The sequence below is a fragment of the Lepisma saccharinum genome, chromosome 26 (assembly GCF_977018435.1).
Source record: "Lepisma saccharinum chromosome 26, izLepSacc3.1, whole genome shotgun sequence".
NCBI classification, from domain to species: Eukaryota; Metazoa; Arthropoda; class Insecta; order Zygentoma; family Lepismatidae; genus Lepisma; species Lepisma saccharinum.
Window position 1 is genome coordinate 57,206,048 of NC_139254.1, and position 25,639 is coordinate 57,231,686.

Consider the following 25,639-nt stretch of genomic DNA (forward strand, 5'->3'; position numbering starts at 1 on the left):
CGAAGATTTGGAAAAATTGAAAACGGCGGTGACGGCACTATCCGAATCGAGCGACATCAAAATTTCTTTGAGCGATCTCGAGAGTAGGGTGGCCAATCTCCCCACCTCCAAAGAATTGCACGCTTTGAAAAGAAACATATCTCGAATGCTGAAACGACTAGAAACGGAAACGGCGAACGTGGAACAGATTCGAGACGAAATTAGTTCGCTGGTGTCGACGCTGCCCACTTCGCAGAGCGTCGCCGACCTTCACACGCAGTTTACAGAGATGCGAAGGATCGTGAACGATCTTACCGAGAAGAGCTCGAAATTGAATCAAGTCGAGAACCTTCAGAACATCGTCGTCAACATCAGAGATCAAGTTGGAGTGCTGGAATCCACGCAGGAATCGACGCTGGCTTCTTTCGGTGCCAAGTTACAAGAACTCAACGAAATCTACAAGCAGTTGAACGTGGAAGTGAAAATCAAACCGTCGTTGTCTGCCGTAACGGATACCATAGTCGAGCATTTGCTGCCCATCGAAAATAAACTCGGACACGTTCACAGTAATCTGCTCGGCGTCGACACTAAATTCGCTAAACTGCATTCTCTGCAAGCCATCGAAATCAACAGCGTACCCAATCAACAGAGAATCTCCACGTTCGTCGAAGGTAACAAACTGTACATGTTACATCCTTATCATCCGTACTACAAGTTTCTCCTCGATGGCACGATTCAGATAAACGAATTTTCGTACTGGTCTCACGGTAGAAAAGCTAGCGTTCCCACCATGACTTTGATATCGAATCGTGGTGTCCAGAAAGCAGGAAACATTCCTCTGGCACGTTGGAACGAAACGCGCAACATATATGAAATACACGAAGACGAAGATCTTACTGTTTTCGACGTGAGTGCCGGCGATAAGCTGATCATTCAAAACACGAGCGAGGTACCACCCTCTTTGAATCCCATCACGCTTGTGCTTCTCTTGAAACGTAATCTCTAAAAAAAATGTCTAGGCAAGCCATCGTCGAAGAATTGCATAAACCTGCACGCCGTAACTACAAACGTTTGGCTGTGGTAACCAAGGGCATCGACGACCTCTGGCAAAGTGACCTCGTGGAGATGAGTAGCGGCAATTTGAAAAACGTACATAAATTGAACAAGGGCAACAAGTACCTCCTCACCGTCATAGACACATTTTCGAAATTCGCATGGGCTCTACCTTTGAAGGCGAAAACGGGAACATGCGTCACGGAAGCATTCAAATTAATTTTTCGCGAAAGCGGCGGCAGACAACCACGGTTTCTGCAAACGGACAACGGTAAAGAATTTTACAACGCCGTATTCCAAAAGTTTATTCAAAAACACAAGATTCAACATTATTCGACCTTCAGTCACATCAAAGCCAGCATCGTGGAAAGATTCAATCGAACCTTGAAAACACACATGTGGAAACGATTCACGCTTCGGGGAAATTACAAATGGGTCGACATCCTGCCGGAACTCGTCGACACCTATAATGATACGGTACACAGAACGATAGGCATGAAGCCAGCTGATGTTACGAAATCTGACGAGCAGCGTTTAATTTCTACAGTTTACTGTCCAAAGTACACACCCACGACAAAAAAGCTAAATACAAAATTGGAGACCAGGTGAGGATCAGCAAATTCAAACGCACCTTCGAGAAGGGATTCACAAAAAATTGGAGCACGGAACTTTATACGGTGGTTCTAGTTTTACCCGGAAACCGACACACGTATATAATAAAAGATAGTAGCGGCGAGATTTTGAAAGGAAGATTTTACGAAGAGGAACTCTCTAAAACGAAACACCCCGACACGTACCTCATCGAGAAAGTATTGCGTAGGAAAGGTGACAAACTGTTTGTCAAATGGCTGGGACTTCCGGAAAAGAGTTGGATCGACGCGAACGAAGTGATCTTGTGAGTACGTGGAACGTGGTGAAGCGTCTACCGGATCCGGAAAGTCAAACGAGAAAAAAAAAGAACGGTGAGTTGCTTCCCGACAGCATCCGCTGTCTGATCGTAGGTCCTTCGGGGTGTGGGAAAACGACACTGCTCGTGGACAATTTTCTCCTCGCACCGAATTGGTTAGATTGGAAGAACAGGCACCTGTACGTGTTCTCGAAAAGTTTGGAGCAATCCAAATACCAGCAACTGATGAAACTGTACGATGGTCTGGACATTGCAACGTTCGCCTCGGAAATAAAACCACTCGACGATTGTCGTGAAAATTCAGTCGTTGTGTTCGACGACGCCATCCTGGAAAATCAAAATGAAATTCGCAACTTTTTCACGCAAGGTCGTCACAAAGGAATGGATTGCTTCTACCTAGCTCAAACGTTTTCCAAAATTCCAAAACAGTTAGTACGCGACAACGCTAATTTCATATGTTTGTTTCGTCAAGATCACACCAACCTCAAGCACGCGTACGATGACTACGTAGGCGGAGACATGAACTACAATCAATTTTCGGAACGCTGCTGCTCTACTTGCTGGAACGGTGACGATTTCGGATTCGCGACGATCGACATGACGAGGAAACCCAACGACGGAAAATACAGAAACAAAATCAACGACTTTCTAAACGTTGCAACGTTGTGAGAAACGACGTGTATAAATAACGTCATGACGAAACGAAAAATCGAAGACGAAAATCTCAAGCTTCGCGATTACCTCGCGAAACGCTTCAAAGGTTGGAAATCCGAGAATCGCGGATTCTACGAAGAGAAGAAACGTCAGGATCAACCTGTGATCGATGCCATCAGCGGTCTAGGTAAAGAAATTAAAAGTGTCACGGAACAAAATAAAAATTTGATCAACGAACTCGTACCGCTCGCAGCTAAAAGTTACGCCGTACCCACGCCCATTTCGAGCATTCCTTCGACGCCGTTCGTACTGAAGGATGCACCGGCACGACGTCGAGCCATAGGCAGCACGTCTTCGGATAAAATCGAGTTGGGACCTTTGGCACGAGACTACCTGAGTACGGGGAAATTCGACAAGGATGAAGTGTTCGGATTGTATCCCAGCATGGAAACCAACGAAGGCGGTGGTGTGGTGTGGAAGATTGGGAAATCGAAGGTGACCTTCGAAGGCAACGACATTAAAGTTAATTTAGGCGAGAAGGATAGTTGGACCAGGTATCCGGGTACGGTAGGACTGTGGGAACTCGTTGCCAGAAAGCAGCCGAAAGATTACACCGACGAAGATTACCAAAGTTACAAGGAAATTCTGATCATGACGGATGCCTTGTACCAGAACAACGACGCCTCGCAGAATAGGGTGAAATCGAGCAGCGGCGAGAAGTACAGGAATCTCATCAAACCGATTTGGAACCAGGTCAAAACAGGCAGCGGCGTCAAACGCTACAACACGTTACCCAAAGAATTCGTTTGGGTGGACGACGTTAGGAAACTCGTGGACCGATTGTTGGTGATAGCCGGCGAAGAGAATGCAGGCAATCGTAATTTCTACAACGAGAAGGTTGGCATCGTGGACATGATCAGCACGAAACTTTCCAACTTCATCGTGAACGACGACAAGGGCATAGGTTACCTGATCAAAATCATCAACACGCTGCCTCCGAAATTTTGGAACGTGGCCGAAGGAAAGGGACTCGTGAACGACATCATCAACAAGTTACCTTTCGAGATGCATCTACCTGGCTACCAGTACTGCGGACCGGGTACCAAACTCGAGAAAAGATTGGAGAGAGGAGACAAGGGTGTGAATCCGTTGGACGCGGCATGCAAAGATCACGACATCGCCTACAACACCACGCAGACGGATCTGGACGCACGTCACGAAGCAGACAAAAAATTGGAACATGCAGCTTTCGAAAGGTTCGTGAGCAGAGACGCATCGTTGGGTGAACGGGTCGCCGCACTGGGTACCACCATCGCCATGAACACAAAACAAAAATTGGGGTGGGGTATATAAATAACATCCAGTAAAAAAAACAACATGGCTTGCATAACTGATTTGCCGCACGAACTACTATCTAAAATATTCAAAAAGGTAGTTAACGGAGATGTTAATAAACTTGTGATCATAGCTAAAACGACGCCGGCATTTCACATGGGATGCGAAATAGTTCTCAAGGACCGTCTTTGGGAGATCAGTGGAATGAGGTGCGGTGATCTCGACACTCTTCTGTCGGCCGCGGGGGAGAAATTGAACGAGAGGTTGGACGAACTGTACGAGGCGAGGCAGGGGAGAAGACGGGACACCGATGATTGGAGAAAATCTAAGCAGGAGACGGAAGAAATCATCACGCACATCATCGCGTTTTCGGAAGCACGAACTTTCTTCCTCTGTTAAAAAAATATTCGATACAAAAAAAAAATCTCGTGAAAAAATATATATATAAATAACACACATCGTGAATAAAAATTAAATTTCTCTCTAACACCCTGAAAATTTTTCTTTGATATGACGAGTGAAAAAATGAGTGACCTCCAAGCATTAAAACAAATGCTAAATTTATCAGTCGAGTATGTAAAAATTCTGGAATTGGAAGTCGACAAACCTTACACGATAACTTCCGGTTCAATCGTTTCTACCCAGTATGGTCCCAAGGTGCGTCTGTTGCTCAACGGACAATACAGTCTATTTTTACCAGATCGATACGCTATCATGTTATCCGACGAGAAGCTAGCTATCTTAATCGAGAACAAAACTCGAATCGTGTACAGTGTCTCTCAAAAGTTTTAGGACAACGACATTTTAAACTAGGCAACCCAATTTACACAAGCCGTTGGTGGGTTGCGTGCAGAGTTAGGCTCAATTTCAGGGTTGCCACATGCACAATAGATTTTTATAAAACACGCGAAAGAAATATAAACAAGTATTATTGTATAAAATTATTAAAAATATCACTATTATATCGCAAATGACAAAATTCTTTCTGAAAGAAAAAAAATAGGTTTTCTAGTATTTCATCCCTGATGAGTCTACAGTAAGGAAAAGAGGTGAGAGGAAACGAAAGGTCACAAAGGAGAGGAAAAAGAGAAAGCGAAAGGAGAAGAGGAAAAGTAGAGGAGAGAAGAAAGATAGGATAGACGAGGAGAGGAGATGTAGTGAGGAGAATGGAAAAAGATTCGAGGAGAGATGAGGAAAAAAGAACAAAGAAGAGAAAAGGGGAGGAAAACGAGAGGAGAGGAGAGGAGGAGACGAGAAGAGGGAAGTGGAGAGTAGAGTAAAGGAGAGAAAAAGAGAAGAACGAAAAAAGAAAGAATAGTGCAGTGGAGTCGGAAATCTAAGACAGGAAAGGAGATAAGAGGAGTGGAGAAGAGTGGGATGGAGATAAGATGCGAGAAAAGTAGGGAAGGCGATATGAGATAAAAGCAGAACGGAAAGAGGGGAGAGAAGAAGGAGAAGGAACTGGAGAGAAGAGGTAGTTGCAGAAAATACCGTCTGAGCGTCAAGAATGGATGCATTGGTCAAATTATAGACATGAAACATTCAATAACATTTTGAAATGTATTGGAGAATATATTAGATCGGTGCGAAATGCCTTTTGGCTGAGTTCAGAGCAAATTCAAATCTTCCATGTAAGATCTTTGATTTTACCTGCGATTACACCACTAAAAAAATGAACGTAATTTTTAATATTTATAAGAATTATTCAATTTTTCTCCACTTCTCGGTTCGTTGAAATGGAGATTTTTTTGTAATTCAATATTTCCCCTCCCACCATCGTTAATTCCAAACTGAATCATTCCGTTTCACACGGCGTGGACAATGAACACAATAGGATATGTCTAAAACTTACGAAAATTTTCTGCCAGCGGAAGGGTTTGAACCTACGACCATCAGATTGACAATCCTGAACGGTAACCACTACCCTACAACCTCTAGTTCCTTAAACCAGGTAGAAGAACCACTACACTACGCCTTTACCTTCGAATGAAACAATAATTTTTTTTAAGTATTCTGTCCCTCCAATATTGTAAATGTCGTTTGGTATACGTGTAGTTGAACTTTTACTTTAATTTTGATTTGCTTTCTTGTAGTATAACCGATATCTTCGAGATATAATTTTCGAAGTAATTAAAAACGAGAATATTGGTAGTTGTGAAAATGCGAGTTATTTCTTCTAACTTATTATTGTGATTAGACATTACTAATGGAAAATATCTAGAGGCTTGAATATTACAGGACGATGTTCTTTTCCTGTGATACACTAACAGACAAGATGATTGTTTACTGATGCAAGTCTTGTGTCCAGAACAGTCTTATGAAATGTATTTGCTGTTGCGTAAGATAACACGAAATAATTACACCGTTTGCGAACTACCAAATCTGTGCAACGTTATACGTAAACAGGCGGAAAATTTTATTCATAAAATCACTTCGCATTTGACAGTGTTAGTCAAGAGAGACTCGTGGGACACTGTGTTAAGGTGCTGGACTAAATCCTTCTAATTTTTCTTCCTCGAAGACCAACAATTACTAAGGAAGAGCAACAGTGATGATCTTTCTTATTTCTTTTAAATGCTTACACTTTCCTTTAATTGGGTTAAATATAAATAAGAATATTGCTTGCATTTCTGTCATTGACGTAGACCAGAGAGAGAGACAGACAGACAGACAGATATTACAAAATAGTTCAAATAGTGCGAACGCCATTAAAAAGTCATGATAATTCTATGTTGCGTACTTAAAATTATTCATACAATAAAGAACATGTCTAATTGTGAGTTAACAAAAAAAACAATAATAAAGAGACATTTTCGCATCACGATTGCAGTTCGAAAAAGTCGGGACAGGGATTGAAAGTAACGCACTGTCCTGACTAAATCGTTGAATCGGACGTCTGGTAGCCTTGCATCAATGATTATAAAACTAAAACCACCCAATATTGCAGCTTGAAGACTTTTGCGCAAGAAACAGATTGAAATTTTTACACATTTCAAAAGTCGACGATGTTATTTTCGTATTTATTTATTTATAAGAAATAAGAAAAGTCCTCCTCCGTGACCTCCGACTGCAGGACGGCATGGATTCGAGTCCGCCTATGCTCACTCTCTAGGTTCTCGGCCTGTGTATGTGACCGGTGGCAACCTACCATCGTGAAGAAATTGGGGAGCTACGAGTGAGTAGCGTAACCCGGTCTCGGAAATCTCCTATGGGGCATGTTCCTGGGTAAACAAAAAATAATCGATCAGACAATTCGATTATCGAAGGCGATAAAATAACCTCCGGTTGACCAATTTGCCAATATAAATAAATATAATACAGATTGTCTTCGAGCTTACATTGTTAAAAAAGAGCGGATACACGTATCACTATCCCAATAATTATTCAATACGGTTTTTTGTTTGTCAGGAATTATCACTTAAACTATTGCATGTTCAGCTGGTGCCTACCTAGCCGCCTCTGATGAAATCTACCATTCTTCAGATTCTCTTTAAAATTCGACTCTGGTCACTTGTAACGTGCTGGGTGCAGACACCGTGCATCGAAGTACAGTGTTTTGCGATAAGAAGCGGCCTTGAATAGCGTGAATGAGTCACTTTGATCGCGAGCAAGCTAGACTACCAAGCTTGTCTGCCTTTGAAAACCAAGTCATTTTCTTTCACCGTTTACGAACGCGATTGCTATTGTAGAAGTATATATTCTCTCAAAAGAGCAAGAAAGGAAATTCGACCAATGTTCTCCCGTCGTTTAAAACCAAATATTATCTATTAAACGAAAAGTTCACGATTGTCAATAAACGGTTTAACCTATCCGAGCATAAGGTGAATGTAAATACTAAATTTAACAGAAAGGTTCTCCAAAATTTCTCTTCCACTGTCTACGTAAAGTCAGTACCCAGGGGAGGGGCCATGTGGGCCATGCTTCCCCCTCGAACCCTAAAATATTTAGCTGTGAACCTATAAATAAATAAATACGAAAATAACATCGTCGATTTTTGAAATGTGTAAAAATTTCAATTTTTTTCTTGTATAAATGAATCTGTTTCTTGCGCAAAAGTCTTCAAGCTGCAATATTGGGTGGTTTTAGTTTTATAATCATTGATGCAAGGCTACCAGACGTCCGATTCACCGATTTAGTCAGGACAGTGCGTTACTTTCAATCCCTGTCCCGACTTTTTCGAACTGCAATCGTGATGCGAAAATGTCTCTTTATTATTGTTTTTTTTTGTTAACTCACAATTAGACATGTTCTTTATTGTATGAATAATTCTAAGTACGCAACATAGAATTATCATGATTTTTTAATGGCGTTCGCACTACTTGAACTATTTTGTAATATCTGTCTGTCTGTCTGTCTGTCTCTCTCACTGGTCTACGTCAATGACAGAAATGCAAGCAATATTCTTATTTATATTTAACCCAATTAAAGGAAAGTGTAAGCATTTAAAAGAAATAAGAAAAATCATCACTGTTGCTCTTCCTTAGAAATTGTTGTTCTTCGAGGAAGAAAAATTAGAAGGATTTAGTCCAGCACCTTAACACAGTGTCCCACGAGTCTCTCTTGACTAACACTGTCAAATGTGAAGTGATTTTATGAATAAAATTTTCCGCCTGTTTACGTATAACGTTGCACAGATTTGGTAGTTCGCAAACGGTGTAATTATTTCGTGTTATCTTACGCAACAGCAAATACATTTCATAAGACTGTTCTGGACACAAGACTTGCATCAGTAAACAATCATCTTGTCTGTTAGTGTATCACAGGAAAAGAACATCGTCCTGTAATATTCAAGCCTCTAGATATTTTCCATTAGTAATGTCTAATCACAATAATAAGTTAGAAGAAATTACTCGCATTTTCACAACTACCAATATTCTCGTTTTTAATTACTTCGAAAATTATATCTCGAAGATATCGGTTATACTACAAGAAAGCAAATCAAAATTAAAGTAAAAGTTCAACTACACGTATACCAAACGACATTTACAATATTGGAGGGACAGAATACTTAAAAAAAATTATTGTTTCATTCGAAGGTAAAGGCGTAGTGTAGTGGTTCTTCTACCTGGTTTAAGGAACTAGAGGTTGTAGGGTAGTGGTTACCGTTCAGGATTGTCAATCTGATGGTCGTAGGTTCAAACCCTTCCGCTGGCAGAAAATTTTCGTAAGTTTTAGACATATCCTATTGTGTTCATTGTCCACGCCGTGTGAAACGGAATGATTCAGTTTGGAATTAACGATGGTGGGAGGGGAAATATTGAATTACAAAAAAATCTCCATTTCAACGAACCGAGAAGTGGAGAAAAATTGAATAATTCTTATAAATATTAAAAATTACGTTCATTTTTTTAGTGGTGTAATCGCAGGTAAAATCAAAGATCTTACATGGAAGATTTGAATTTGCTCTGAACTCAGCCAAAAGGCATTTCGCACCGATCTAATATATTCTCCAATACATTTCAAAATGTTATTGAATGTTTCATGTCTATAATTTGACCAATGCATCCATTCTTGACGCTCAGACGGTATTTTCTGCAACTACCTCTTCTCTCCAGTTCCTTCTCCTTCTTCTCTCCCCTCTTTCCGTTCTGCTTTTATCTCATATCGCCTTCCCTACTTTTCTCGCATCTTATCTCCATCCCACTCTTCTCCACTCCTCTTATCTCCTTTCCTGTCTTAGATTTCCGACTCCACTGCACTATTCTTTCTTTTTTCGTTCTTCTCTTTTTCTCTCCTTTACTCTACTCTCCACTTCCCTCTTCTCGTCTCCTCCTCTCCTCTCCTCTCGTTTTCCTCCCCTTTTCTCTTCTTTGTTCTTTTTTCCTCATCTCTCCTCGAATCTTTTTCCATTCTCCTCACTACATCTCCTCTCCTCGTCTATCCTATCTTTCTTCTCTCCTCTACTTTTCCTCTTCTCCTTTCGCTTTCTCTTTTTCCTCTCCTTTGTGACCTTTCGTTTCCTCTCACCTCTTTTCCTTACTGTAGACTCATCAGGGATGAAATACTAGAAAACCTGTTTTTTTTCTTTCAGAAAGAATTTTGTCATTTGCGATATAATAGTGATATTTTTAATAATTTTATACAATAATACTTGTTTATATTTCTTTCGCGTGTTTTATAAAAACCTATTGTGCATGTGGCAACCCTGAAATTGAGCCTAACTCTGCACGCAACCCACCAACGGCTTGTGTAAATTGGGTTGCCTAGTTTAAAATGTCGTTGTCCTAAAACTTTTGAGAGACACTGTACAAGGGGACAAAGGAACTTCTTGGTAAGAAAACAAAGCATGTAATAGAATTTGTGTAACGGGGCTACGCGGAGTATATATAAAATAACATCCATTGAAAAAAAAATCTCAGAACATTTATATATAAATAACATACCGTGAAAAAATAACACATAGAGCATCAACATGAAGCCCAAGGGTGTCGTGTACCAGGTACCATATTCGAATCTAAAAAATCTAGGTGCCCTCGATGGGTTACTCACCAAGAAACAACGCGAGAAGAAACGTTCTTGCTTGTCGAAAGGACACGGAATGAAATTGCTGCTCAGCACACCTCAATTGAGACGCTTGCAGCGTTCGCGGAAACAGCAAAAGATCGGAGGTTTCATATTCAGCATCCCGGCCATCCTGGCAGCATTGGGGGCCGTTGGAAGTTTGGCCGGCGGAAGTGCCGCCATCGCGAAAACCGTCATCGACTCGAAGAAGAACAAGGCCGAGTTGGAAGAACAGAAACGTCACAACCTGGCCATGGAGAAGAAAAGGGGGAAGGGCGTGATGAGAAAGTTTAAAAAAAAGAAACAGCAGCACTCACCAACCGAGACATTGAATCTCTGATCGAACCGTTACGAATCAAACACTTCAGAGGAGTTTTCATGTCCGACTCGTTACCTTCAACCGTCAAAAGAAGAGAATGTGGAGTAGTCAACTTGGACAATCAAAAAAATCTAGGCACGCATTGGATATGTTACCACAAAAATAATGATAAAGCATTTGTTTTCGATTCTTTCGGAGGTGTTCCACCTACAAATTTAGTCCATTACCTGAAATCGAACAAAACCTCTATATACTACAACGACGAACGCATTCAAGATTTCGGAGACGTGAACTGCGGTCATCTCTGCCTCTCCGTGCTCGCGTTTCTCTCTAAAGTAAATAACCCTACGATCGAGGATTTCCAGAAAGCATTGTGGAACCTCAAACAGCATCACTAGGATGGGCGTGTTCCATCTCACGAGCGAATCTTCGATCTTGAAACTCACGCTGCACGACGACATCGTCTATCCTAAATCCGTGGCTCTGCGTGCATTCTACAGCATGTACCTCATACCTAACGTCACGCATCACAACAACAAAATTAGCGTCGGAAGCGAACACATCGTCGTCACGCCATGCCAATACAATCTTTCCACTTTGCAAGCTCAGTTACCCAAAGGCACGTACCTTTCTCAAAATTCGGTCACTCACAGAGTGGAAATCGTGTCGGCGACGGAGACCGTGGACCTGGGCACCATGGGAGAACTTTTAGGTTTCGAGAACGACCACCCAAAACTCGAAGCTGGCATCAAGCACGTAGCAACCAACATTCCTAAATTCTTGGCCATCGAGACTCTGAACGTGCACTGCAACGCGGCCGAAGGCATGATCACGAAATCTTCGGACGGATTAGGAAGTCACAAGCAGACGGGAATCATAGCCACTTTCAAACCAAGTTCCGAGTTCATGGAACCGATCATCTACACGCCCTCTTCGCCGATCTATTTTCCAGTATGTCGCAACCGCATAGACGACATAGAGTTGGTGGTGACGAACGAGAAAGGAGACGTGGTGGATTTCGCAGGTGCCACTACGACGGCCATCGTGGAGATCAACGTATAATAAATAACCATACATGTAAAATGGAGCAAATCGAAAGTTACGAATTGCAATCTTTCCCTCACAACCGTCGCACGTTCGCCAATCTGAACGAAGCAAACAGGGAGATCGAATACGACGTGGACGTAGGCGACGGGTTCATTCATCCTCACAGAGCGGACCTCTACCTTCAATTCGACGTGGTGAAGAAGGAAAGCGGAGACGCGTTTCCCGCAGCAGCAAACTTGATACTCGTGGACAACTTCGTGCCTCACCTGTTCTCGCAGGTGGAGGTGAGGAAACACAACACCGTCATCGACAGAATAGATTATCAAGGCATCACGTCGACGGCAGTGGGAACGTTGAAATTATCCAAAACGGACGCAGCGTACTACCAGGCCGGGGGATTCGAAGCCGGGACCAAAATATCGACGAGAAGTCACACGGTGCTCTTTCCCATGCGTCTGCTGCCTGGTTTCTTCTCGGACTACAAGGAGATCATGTGGAAGGGAGGACTGAGGATCACGTTTCGAAGAGCGGCCAACGACAACAACGCACTGATGCGATACGCTACTTTGGGTCCGGACGGCACCACGCCGATAGCCAACACTTTACCCGAAGCAGCGAAATGCGTCATCCGGAGTATGGAATTGAGAATGCCGGTGGTGGAATACGAAACGAACTACGCCCTCAAGTACAAAGCGGAGATCTTGAAAAATCCGCAGGTGCCGATTCACTTTCACGGTTACCAGTGCGTGCAGAAGATGGCGTCGGGAAGTCACATGGAATTCGACGTGACGACGCAGTTCAACAACATACAGTTCGACATGCCAGATTTCGTCGTAGTGCTTTTTCAGACCGGGCGCGATAAGAATCAGGAAAAAAATTCCAGCAAGTTCGACGACTGCAAGATCAAGAACGTTTATCTGAAGAATGGTCGCAACGAAGTGTTCCCGCGCGAAAATTACAACCTCGACATGACCAAAAACGATTACCTCAAACTTTACGAAGTGTTCTCGGCTTACAAACGCGTGACCGAGGGAAGCGTGGACATGTACTACACGCCCAGCGAATTCAAAACCCACAGACCCATGACCGTCATCAACACATCTAAGAGAAAGCAGGTGGTGGTCAACAATCGAACCAACATCAAGATCGTCTGCGAGTTCCACGATGCCTTGCCCGAGGATACTATATGCAGTGTCATCCTGATTGCAGAGAAGTCCTTCGCCTACGACGTGAAGAACGAGAGGGTCACAGAGCAGTTTTAACAAGTTTTTAACATCTTTTCTTGCACAATAAGAAATTTTTTGTACTAGCACAATCAGTTACAATAGCACAATACGAATTTCACTAGTTCAGATCAGTTACAATATCAATTTCATTAGTTATCAGTTACAATATCTTTTTTTGCACTATAGCACGAGAGACAAATCAGAAAATTTGCACAAAAAAATTTGTTGTTGTTTTTACACAAGAAAATTAACAATAAAATTCTTTCTTTTTTTATCGTTTCAGATGCTGTCGAAACATCAAAAACACATACACACACACTAGAAAAAAAAAGCATGCAACCTTATTTGTAACACACACACATACATTCTCCATCTTCATCAAGAAAATATTATAATAAACATAATTATTTTTATCTATATCTCACAATAAAACTCTATATCCAAAAATATTACAACATCAAAATAACACTAGAGTCGTTAGTACACGTTGCATGCATTACGGAGGTCCTCTGTAGAGTTTCATGGAAGTTTGAGAAAAAAAAAAAACACGTGAAACTCTACAGAGGTGTGGTTATCTAGAACCGCAGCCGTTAGAAAACCTTTTACTTTTTTTTTTTTGGTTGGGCACCACGCACCCTGGCGAGGTTATAGGGGCCAGGAATCCTAAAAAACAACAATTATTATTTGTTTGTTTGCGTCACAATACGGAAATAATAAAAGGCACGCGCGTGCGCGTGTGTGGCACATCGTTCCCCCGAGAGAGGTTTACAAAAGTCACGATATATATAAACATTGGCTAAGCCTAAAAAAAATAGTAGCTTTTGCTAAGTAGGAAGAAAAAAAAAGCTGTAGGTAGGTGTTGGCAGCACTATCGGTTGTTTAATTCCCTCTCTCTCTCTCCTCTCTCTTTTTTTGTAAAAGGCTATGGCAAAAATACCAGTAGGTTGGCAACCTTGCTTTATGCACTGTAAGGCAAGCCTCAAGCAAGGTTGCCAGCTCCTTGCTTTAGGTTAGGTTAGACCAAGAAAAAAAAAGCTGTAGGTAGGTGTTGGCAGCGCTGTCGGTTGTTTAATTCCCCCTCTCTCTCTCCTCTCTCTTTTTTGTAAAAGGCTATGGCAAAAGTACCAGTAGGTTGGCAACCTTGCTTTATGCACTGTAAGGCAAGCCTCAAGCAAGGTTGCCAGCTCCTTGCTTTAGGTTAGGTTAGACCAAGAAAAAAAAGCTGTAGGTAGGTGTTGGCAGCTGTCGGTTGTTTAACTCTTCCCCCCCTCTCTCTCTCCTCTCTCTTTTTTGTAAAAGGCTATGGCAAAAATACCAGTAGGTTGGCAACCTTGCTTTATGCACTGTAAGGCAAGCCTCAAGCAAGGTTGCCAGCTCCTTGCTTTAGGTTAGGTTAGACCAAAAAAAAACCTTGGAGATTTTTTCGAATAAGGTGTTGGCAACACTGCGAGAAAATGGGGCTTATGCCTTACAAGAGCAAACCATTAAGGCGAGCCCCACCGAGCCCCACTTTCGGGCTTTGAACCGGTGCACCTGCACTACTCATAATAACACACTAGTTATTTATAGAGTGGAGGTGGCACTTCCTGAATGGCTGTTATAACACCAAAATAAATCATTAATTCCGTTTATTATTCCTTATCTAGTGGTTGCTTGGATGAGTTCTATACAATGTATGTTTATGTCCTCTTTGTAGCAAAAAATAATGACACCTTGTACACAGGGTTTCTCATGAGAATCTAGATTCAGGTTGTTGTTGGCATGCTAATTACTTTTACAATATGGCGGCGAAAATGTAAGATGACCACCGTACAAGGATTACCCTACAATGTCACTATGAAGAAACTCAGCTAAATGTTATGAGCATACTGCACTTGACAGATACATCTTTGCGTACATACCGCAAATCATAGGCGCCGACCAGTGTTTCTTTCAGGCACCTTTCCGGGGGTGCGGAGCACCCCCGGAGGGAATCTACCACACCCCCGGACAAAATTGTACAACAAAACCAAAGTATAAAACTTTTCTGCTACCGTTGTTTCCCTCGCATCGGACCACACTTTCCAATATTACAGAAGAAGCAGAACAAAACTGGCAACCACACTAGCCTTATCTCCTCTCTCCCATCTCGAATGAAAGTTTATTATTACTTGCAGTGTGATTAATGAAATCCTCAGTGCACTTTCTATCCTCAGCAACGCTTTGCAAAAGAAGCATTTGAGTCTGGCTAAAGCCATCCCTCTAATTAGGATAATGCAAATCAGTGTGAAAACATCAACAGTGATCTGCAAAAAATTATTCGGACCGAACTGAAGAATATCGGATCTGAAGCGCACCTGGTTGCTGTTGATGATGCTAGGAAAACTTCCTGTGGGATGAAGGAATACGCGGAAAGTGTAATTGAAGAAATGGAAAACAGGTTCAACGATCAATCTGTTGATACCATGAGATTCGCAAGTCAATTTGAAACCTTTCAGTCAGTAGTAGACTTGCAAGACTCCGAAGTCAGAAGGTTTTGTGCTAATTTTCCCATGCTTAAGGTGGAAGGCGTTCTTGCTGACCTCAAGTCCTACAAATTTTATGTCAAGTCCATGCTTGATAATGGAATATATATATACATAAGCTGACAAACCATTGTTGAAAATCTTAGAAGCTGACGTGGAATACTGCAAGTTGAAAAATCTCTGTGAAGTCCTAACCATTTCCGTAACGACAGCCGGTGTAGAAAGGTCTTTCAGTGCTATGAATAGGATACTAACTAGGACAAGAAGTAGAATGCTACCAGGAACTTTAATGAATTGCATGATATTTGAGGGACCTAAGATTCCAACTGATGATTTTCTGGACAAAACAGTAGATTTATATGCCACGAAGAAAGCTCGCAGGATAAGATTGCTGTAAATTCTTCATACCATCTTAAGCTTTGCATGATGTGTTCTATTGAGTTTAATAATTGTAATATTTTTCCTGGTTCACCATCGAGGAATTTGTTCTGGATGATAAAATGTAAAAGCAGGTGATATTTTGTAGTTTACTATTCACTATTGTAATGCTAATTACACAAGATAATATTTGTATATGTTAGACAACAGACTAATGAAAAGAAACAGACAAATAAAAAGGAAAATCTATGTCTTTCCACATTGAATTACTAAGTATACTCAGGTCTCTGCATCCTACTTTATTTTTGTTACTTTACGTAATTTCCTACCTGCAACACTCAGCGTCAACTTAATTGACGAACCACCATTGGTAAATCTCAATGTTAAAAGCACATATGTTGTATTTCGCAAATGTGATTCACAACGACCAACCTCCCCCCCCCCGACCAAATTTCTGAAAGAAACACTGGCGACGACTTCGGGTACTTTCTTTCCAAACAAAATTAACGTAAAGTAGGGGGAAATATATTATATAAGTAGTATAAAAGTATATAGGACTGGGACGAGAAAGTATGAGCCCACCCTCAGGCAGATTTGGCTACACTTAAAACTAGCTCAACATGCCCATATGAGCTTTTTGCTCAAGTGTGGCACCCTGTCTAATCCAAGATTTTTGTAAAAATGCCTTCGGGAATTTCCCGTGAAAGTATGACCCCCCTCAGATTGATTTGGCTACACTTACAAAAGCTGCATCTGCCAGATTTTTGTCCATAAGCTTGTCAAAAATATGCCCCTCTTGATATTTTTTTTTGGCTACACCTAAAACTAAGCCAAAAATGCTCATAAGAGCCACCCACACCCACCCACACCAACCCACACCCACACATATTTACTTCTGGTTTAAGTTCAATTGAACACCAGCCTCAACTTGCATATCTAGTACTAAGACAATGTAATATGCAGAGGCCCTCTAGAATTGCTCTGTGACTCTCTCATTTCTTACATCATAAATATATGATTTTTCACCTATAAGAATAACACTACAGGGTGTCATCAGGGAGTGCATCGTGTAATTCACAGATAATTTTAATGTTTGTCCTGTCATTAACCACAACTTGTTTCCTTTTTGAAGTGTTGATGACAAACATGGGTCTCTGTGCTTTGAATTCATCTGGTGTGTAATACATGTCAGTATTGCCAGTAGTGACCCTTTTGTATGCTGTAAATGCTTCATATAATTTAAGAAAATCATCCTTGGACATGTCTAAATTATAATTTTCTCTGGGGAACACCTCATTTCTGCCATTTTTAAGATATATGTTCTTGATGTTGCAGCTATCAAATTTACTTGATTTTTTTTCCTGATTATTGTGTCTTCCAGTCTGAAACAGTACCACCACAAAATCTGGCATGTCATATTTTATACTGGAGAATGAATTTGTAGCATCAAACTCATAATAGGTACCAATGGCAGGCTTCTGTACACATTGATATGTATAAAATTATAAAGGTACCTGTGGATTTTTTATTATATCAGCTTTGTATTTAAGAGCATAACTGGCTTCATATTCAACAACTGGCATTCTTAGCTCCATAGTCTGAATAAGGAACTTGCCCTCATCAGGTAGGGTATTAGGCAGAGCTTCCCCGGTAGAATTTAATGTACTGTACCTCATCAAAGCATTATTATCATTAGCAGCTCTTCTAAATGTGATTCTTAAACCACCCTTCCACATAATATCTTTGTAATCTGAGAAGAATCCTGGCAACAGGCGCATGGGGAACAATACTGTGTGGCTCTTGGATAATATTTTATCACCAGCCTCAAATCCGCCTATTTTTAGTATGATGCCTCGGTTTTGGATAATTTTAGTGTGGCCAAAGCTGTAGAGGTAATGCCAGGGTAATCTACTCTGTTTATAACAACACCATGTTTTCTGATCTCAATTTCAGAGAACAGATGTGGCACAAAGTTGTCTGATTTTTTCAAAAACATGTATAACAGACAGGAGAGTTCAAATCTTAAACCCCCGTGCTTGTCACATGCATCATTTTTGAGTTATTCAAGCATATAGGTAGAATTACAAGTTTTTTGAAAAAATTATGGAGGCACAAAACATAGAGAATTGTATATGCATGACATCTGAAAAGATTCCAGGTCTCCCTCACTTATAGTTTCTGAGATAATCAAATTCAAAAAATTATCGATTTTTTCAAAAACATGTATAACAGCCAGGAGAGTTCAAATCTCAAACCCCCGTGCTTGTTACATGCATCATTTTTGAGTTATTCAAGCACATAGCAATTGCATGCACCACATGGCATATGAAAATATTACAGGTCCACATCACTTATAGTTTCTGAGATAATCAGAATTCAACAAATTTTGAGTATGTTGTTCAATAGGGTACCACAAGTTTATATCTCCCTGCTGGAGTGGCACAAAATGCATAATTCTCAAAATACTGTTAATACTGCACTTTTCATAAAATTCTATTTATAGAACAGACATAAATTGGACATTTGCAGCTTAAATATTGCATCTATCAGGAACATTATAGAGACAAAAAATGTAGAGAATCATGCCTAGAATATGCCTACAAAATTTTAAGTCTCCAGCACTGATAGTTTTAGACAAAATCACAAATTCAAAAAATTATCAATTTTTTAACAAAACTTCTAAACAGCCTCTAGATTTCAAATATGCAACCTCCATGCTCCTATCTTGAAAAATAGGCAAGTTTTTCAAGATCTAGAGAACGGCAAGAGATTTTTGAAAAATTATAGAGATCAAAAAGTTGCATCTCGGCATGCCCATGTTAAAGCAACAAGCCTCATGTCTCTAGCATTCATGGTTCCAGAGATAATCAAAATTATTGGTTTTTTCCAAAATTTCAGTATGTTGCTCAGTGGGACCTAATAAGCCTATACCTGACTGCTAGAGTGTCTGAGCATGCATAGATTTCAAAATATTAACAGTTTTGTTAATATTGCACTTTTCAGAAAATTCTATTTACAGAACAGACATAAATCAGAGATTTACAGCTTAAATATTGCATCTATCAGGACAATTATAGAGACAAAAAATGTAGAGAATCATGCCTAGAATATGCCTACAAAATTTTAAGTCTCCAGCACTGATAGTTTTTTGAAAAAATCACAAATTCAAAAAATTATCGATTTTTTAACAAAACTTCTAAACAGCCTCTAGATTTCAAATATGCAACTCCCATGCCTCTATCTTGAAAAATAGGCAAGTTATTCAGGATCTAGAGAACAACAAGATATTTTGAAAAAATTGTAGAGACCGAAAAGTTGCATCTTGAGATGCACATGAGAAATCACCAAGTCCCATGTCTCTAGCATCAATATTTTCAGAGATATCAGAGAAACAAAATTATTGATTTTTTTTCAAAATTTGAGTATGTTGTTCTGTGAGCCATGCCGGGTCATCCCATCGGCCCAGAATGAAATTATTTGTATATGGGCACCTGTGTTAATTCTGAAATTAAAACTGTAGGCCCTAACTGAGTCTCTGGATTGAACATGTGTCAAATTACACAGCAGGCAGGTTATAATATTTTAAGACAGAACTGAGAGTAGAGTATCATGTTTCTGGATTGAACATGTCTCAACATTATTACACAGCAGGCAGGTTATAATATTTTAAGACAAAACTGAGAGTATCATGTCTCTGGATTGAACATGTCTCAACATTATTACACAGCAGGCAGGTTATAATATTTTAAGACAGAACTGAGAGTATCATGTCTCTGGATTGAACATGTCTCAACATTATTACACAGCAGGCAGGTTATAATATTAGAGAGTATCATGTCTCTGGATTGAACATGGATAAACATTATTACACAGCAGGCAGGTTATAATATTAAAACTATAGGCCCGGACCGAGAGTATCATGTCTCTGGATTGAACATGGATAAACATTATTACCCAGCAGGCAGGTTATAATATTAAAACTATAGGCCCGGACCGAGAGTATCATGTTTCTGGATTGAACATGTGTAAATATTATTATACAGCAGGCAGGTTATAATATTTTAGAACAAAACTGTTTCTGGATTGAACATGCATCAACATTATTACACAGCAGGCAGGTTATAATATTAAAACTATAGGCCCTAACCGAGAGTATCATGTTTCTGGATTGAACATGTCTCAATATTATTAAACAGCAGGCAGGTTATAATATTTTAAGACAGAACTGTTTCTGGATTGAACATGCATCAACATTAATACTCAGCAGGCAGGTTATAATATTTTAAGACAGAACTGTTTCTGGATTGAACATGCATCAACATTGTTACTCAGCAGGCAGGTTATAATATTTTAAAACAAAGCTGAGAGTATCTCACGTCTCTGGATTGAACATGTCTCTGGACTGAACATGCATCAATATTATTACTCAGCAGGCAGGTTATAATATTTTAAGACAGAGCTGAGAGTATCATGTCTCTGGATTGAACAGGGGTAAACATTATTACACATCAGGCAGGTTATAATATTTTAAACAGAGCTGAGAGTATCATGTTTCTGGATTGAACATGCATCAACATTATTACACAGCAGGCAGGTTATAATATTTTAAGACATTGAACATGCATCAATATTATTACTCAGCAGGCAGGTTATAAAAACAAAGCTGAGAGTATCACGTCTCTGGATTGACATTATTACTCAGCAGGCAGGTTATAAAAAGAAAGCTGAGAGTATCATGTCTCTGGATTGAACATGGGTAAACATTACTACACAGCAGGCAGGTTATAATATTTTAAGACAAAGCTGAGACATGTCTCTGGATTGAACATGTCTCAACATTATTACTCAGCAGGCAGGTTATAATATTTTAAGACAGAGCTGAGAGTATCATGTCTCTGGATTGAACATGGGTAAACATTATTACACAGCAGGCAGGTTATAATATTTTAGGCCCGAGTATTATGGATTTACACAGCAGGCAGGTTATAATATTTTAGAACAGAACTGAGAATATTATGTTAGGATTAAACAGGTATAAATATTATTACACAGCAGGCAGGTTATAATATTTTCGAGTATTAGGGATTTACACATCAGGCAGGTTATAATATTTTAGAACAGAACTGAGAATATCATGTTGGGGGATTGAACATGTTACACAGCAGGTAGGTTATAGTACAACAGGCAGGTTAAGAACTGTAGGGCAGCATTGTTTTAGGATGGCCATACAACACTGCCCAACACTGCAACTATAGGGAAGATAGGGTGGAGGAGCAGATGGAACTAACTCTTCCTTGTATTCCATGCTTGGGTGTATATAGAATATTTACCTGCTCTAGGAAGGCACAACCACTCGGTAGGAAAAATTGTGATGAAGTTAATTCAAACAGAGCCACGGCCTTATATTAAAGTACCCTGCAAAGCTCTGAAAATCAATTTATGTTGCATGCTCTGAACAGTAATGCCTTTTCTGTTCAGAACATGCAACATAAATTGATTTTCAGAGCTTTGCAGGGTACTTTAATATAAGGCCGTGGCTCTGTTTGAATTAACTTCATCACAATTTTACCTACCGAGTGGTTGTGCCTTCCTAGAGCAGGTAAATATTCTATATACACCCAAGCATGGAATACAAGGAAGAGTTAGTTCCATCTGCTCCTCCACCCTATCTTCCCTATAGTTGCAGTGTTGGGCAGTGTTGTATGGCCATCCTAAAACAATGCTGCCCTACAGTTCTTAACCTGCCTGTTGTACTATAACCTACCTGCTGTGTAACATGTTCAATCCCCCAACATGATATTCTCAGTTCTGTTCTAAAATATTATAACCTGCCTGATGTGTAAATCCCTAATACTCGAAAATATTATAACCTGCCTGCTGTGTAATAATATTTATACCTGTTTAATCCTAACATAATATTCTCAGTTCTGTTCTAAAATATTATAACCTGCCTGCTGTGTAAATCCATAATACTCGGGCCTAAAATATTATAACCTGCCTGCTGTGTAATAATGTTGAGACATGTTCAATCCAGAGACATGATACTCTCAGTTCTGTCTTAAAATATTATAACCTGCCTGCTGTGTAATAATGTTGAGACATGTTCAATCCAGAGACATGATACTCTCAGTTTTGTCTTAAAATATTATAACCTGCCTGCTGTGTAATAATGTTGAGACATGTTCAATCCAGAAACATGATACTCTACTCTCAGTTCTGTCTTAAAATATTATAACCTGCCTGCTGTGTAATTTGACACATGTTCAATCCAGAGACTCAGTTAGGGCCTACAGTTTTAATTTCAGAATTAACACAGGTGCCCATATACAAATAATTTCATTCTGGGCCGATGGGATGACCCGGCATGGCTCACAGAACAACATACTCAAATTTTGAAAAAAAATCAATAATTTTGTTTCTCTGATATCTCTGAAAATATTGATGCTAGAGACATGGGACTTGGTGATTTCTCATGTGCATCTCAAGATGCAACTTTTCGGTCTCTACAATTTTTTCAAAATATCTTGTTGTTCTCTAGATCCTGAATAACTTGCCTATTTTTCAAGATAGAGGCATGGGAGTTGCATATTTGAAATCTAGAGGCTGTTTAGAAGTTTTGTTAAAAAATCGATAATTTTTTGAATTTGTGATTTTGTCAAAAACTATCAGTGCTGGAGACTTAAAATTTTGAAGGCATATTCTAGGCATGATTCTCTACATTTTTTGTCTCTATAATGTTCCTGATAGATGCAATATTTAAGCTGCAAATGTCCAATTTATGTCTGTTCTATAAATAGAATTTTATGAAAAGTGCAGTATTAACAGTATTTTGAGAATTATGCATTTTGTGCCACTCCAGCAGGGAGATATAAACTTGTGGTACCCTATTGAACAACATACTCAAAATTTGTTGAATTCTGATTATCTCAGAAACTATAAGTGATGTGGACCTGTAATGTTTTCATATGCCATGTGGTGCATGCAATTGCTATGTGCTTGAATAACTCAAAAATGATGCATGTAACAAGCACGGGGGTTTGAGATTTGAACTCTCCTGGCTGTTATACATGTTTTTTGAAAAAATCGATAATTTTTTGAATTTGATTATCTCAGAAACTATAAGTGAGAGAGACCTGGAATCTTTTCAGATGTCATGCATATACAATTCTCTATGTTTTGTGCCTCCATAATTTTTTCAAAAAACTTGTAATTCTACCTCTATGCTTGAATAACTCAAAAATGATGCATGTGACAAGCACGGGGGTTTGAGATTTGAACTCTCCTGGCTGTTATACATGTTTTTGAAAAAATCAGACAACTTTGTGCCACATCTGTTCTCTGAAATTGAGATCAGAAAACATGGTGTTGTTATAAACAGAGTAGATTACCCTGGCATTACCTCTACAGCTTTGGCCACACTAAAATTATCCAAAACCGAGGCATCATACTAAAAATAGGCGGATTTGAGGCTGGTGATAAAATATTATCCAAGAGCCACACAGTATTGTTCCCCATGCGCCTGTTGCCAGGATTCTTCTCAGATTACAAAGATATTATGTGGAAGGGTGGTTTAAGAATCACATTTAGAAGAGCTGCCAATGATAATAATGCGTTGATGAGGTACAGTACATTAAACTCTACCGGGGAAGCTCTGCCTAATACCCTACCTGATGAGGGCAAGTTCCTTATTCAGACTATGGAGCTAAGAATGCCAGTTGTTGAATATGAAGCCAGTAATGCTCTTAAATACAAAGCTGATATCCTAAAAAATCCACAGGTGCCTTTACAATTTTATACATATCAATGTGTACAGAAGCCTGCCACTGGTACCTATTATGAGTTTGATGCTACAAACTCATTCTCCAGTATACAATATGACATGCCAGATTTTGTGGTGGTACTGTTTCAGACTGGAAGACACAATAATCAGGAAAAAAATTCAAGTAAATTTGATAACTGCAACATCAAGAACATTTATCTTAAAAATGGCAGAAATGAGGTGTTCCCTAGAGAAAATTATAATTTAAACATGTCCAAGGATGATTTCCTCAAATTATATGAAGCATTTACAGCATACAAAAGGGTCACTACTGGCAATACTGACATGTATTACACACCAGATGAATTCAAAGCACAAAGACCCATGTTTGTCATCAACACTTCAAAAAGGAAACAAGTTGTGGTTAATGACAGGACAAACATTAAAATTATCTGTGAATTCCATGATACACTTCCTGATGACACCATATGTAGTGTTATTCTTATAGGTGAAAAATCATATATTTATGATGTAAGAAATGAGAGAGTCACAGAGCAATTCTAGAGGGCCTCTGCATATTACATTGTCTTAGTACTAGATATGCAAGTTGAGGCTGGTGTTCAATTGAACTTAAACCTAAAGTAAATATGTGTGGGTGTGAGTTGGTGTGGGTGGGTGTGAGTGGCTCTTATGAGCATCTTTGGCTTAGTTTTAGGTGTAGCCAAAAAAAATATCAAGAGGGGCTTATTTTTGACAAGCTTATGGACAAAAATCTGGCAGATGCAGCTTTTGTAAGTGTAGCCAAATCAATCTGAGGGGGGTCATACTTTCACGGGAAATTCCCGAAGGCATTTTTACAAAAATCTTGGATTAGACAGGGTGCCACACTTGAGCAAAAAGCTCATATGGGCATGTTGAGCTAGTTTTAAGTGTAGCCAAATCTGCCTGGGGGGGGGCTCATACTTTCTCGTCCCAGTCCTATATACTTTTATACTACTTATATATATTTACATATAAAATATTGTTTATGCCAACATTGCCCCACCTCCCAATTCATTGTACGTTGCCACCTCTGCCCCAAAGTAACGCATTGTAAATTACCAAATAGAAACGGGATTTCAAAAGGTGGGATGAGGAATTCTCTCACTAATCTGGTTCATAACGGAGAAGCAGAGAAACTTGTTAAGAGCAATATTTTGATATTTTAGTTTATATATACGTATATTCAGATATATCTTTTCTGGTGTGTTACGTACAGGAGTGCATTACCATACTGACAATCTGATTTAGTTTGTGAACAGAAGGTGCAACGTGAAAACGACAGCCTGCCTGATGAGACGGCAAATATTAAAGAATATTGTCATACCTTACATACAAAACCCATTTGCCAAATTCCATTCTGTTAGAAGTCAATTCCATTCTCATGCGAAATATTGACATTATCCGCCGTGCTTCCAACATGGCGCCGTTACCTACCATGTCAATGATCGGCAGAAAACTTAACATGTTGTAATTGATGTTAGTAGTGTTATAAGAAAGATATAGCAAGCTATTGTCAATTAGTTCATTAGTTAGTGAAATCTGGAATTTTCCGCCATTTTTTAATATGACGTCCTCCGCGGCAGGGTGATCGCCGGCGACTTTTGATATGTTATTATTAATGTTACTAGGATGTTATATACCAAATTGCAGCTTGTTATGAATTACAGTTCCTTTATTTAGTGAAAACGTTCATTGTCCGCCACTTAGCATATAAAAAAACAATCTTACTTACTGTGATGGACTAACACCAAAAATAAAAAAGATAAATACTTTCAAACAGTAGTGACAGAGAGGTATATATATATTTCTGTACAGAAACTGTTATTTATACTAGATCTCCAAAATATTACTTTATTACGATATCAATTTCCCATATTTTCATTGATTCAAGAAAGCCTTGGTTCTTAATTAAGAATATATTAGTTTACTACATCT

At 39.6% G+C, this 25,639-nt stretch overlaps 1 protein-coding gene across 1 annotated transcript in view; it reads right to left on the reverse strand.

The window, feature by feature from the left end:
• The window catches only part of LOC145979755 (neuroligin-4, X-linked-like), a 453,446-nt gene that overhangs the window by 63,010 nt on the left and 364,797 nt on the right, over window positions 1-25,639 (reverse strand). The window lies entirely within an intron of this gene.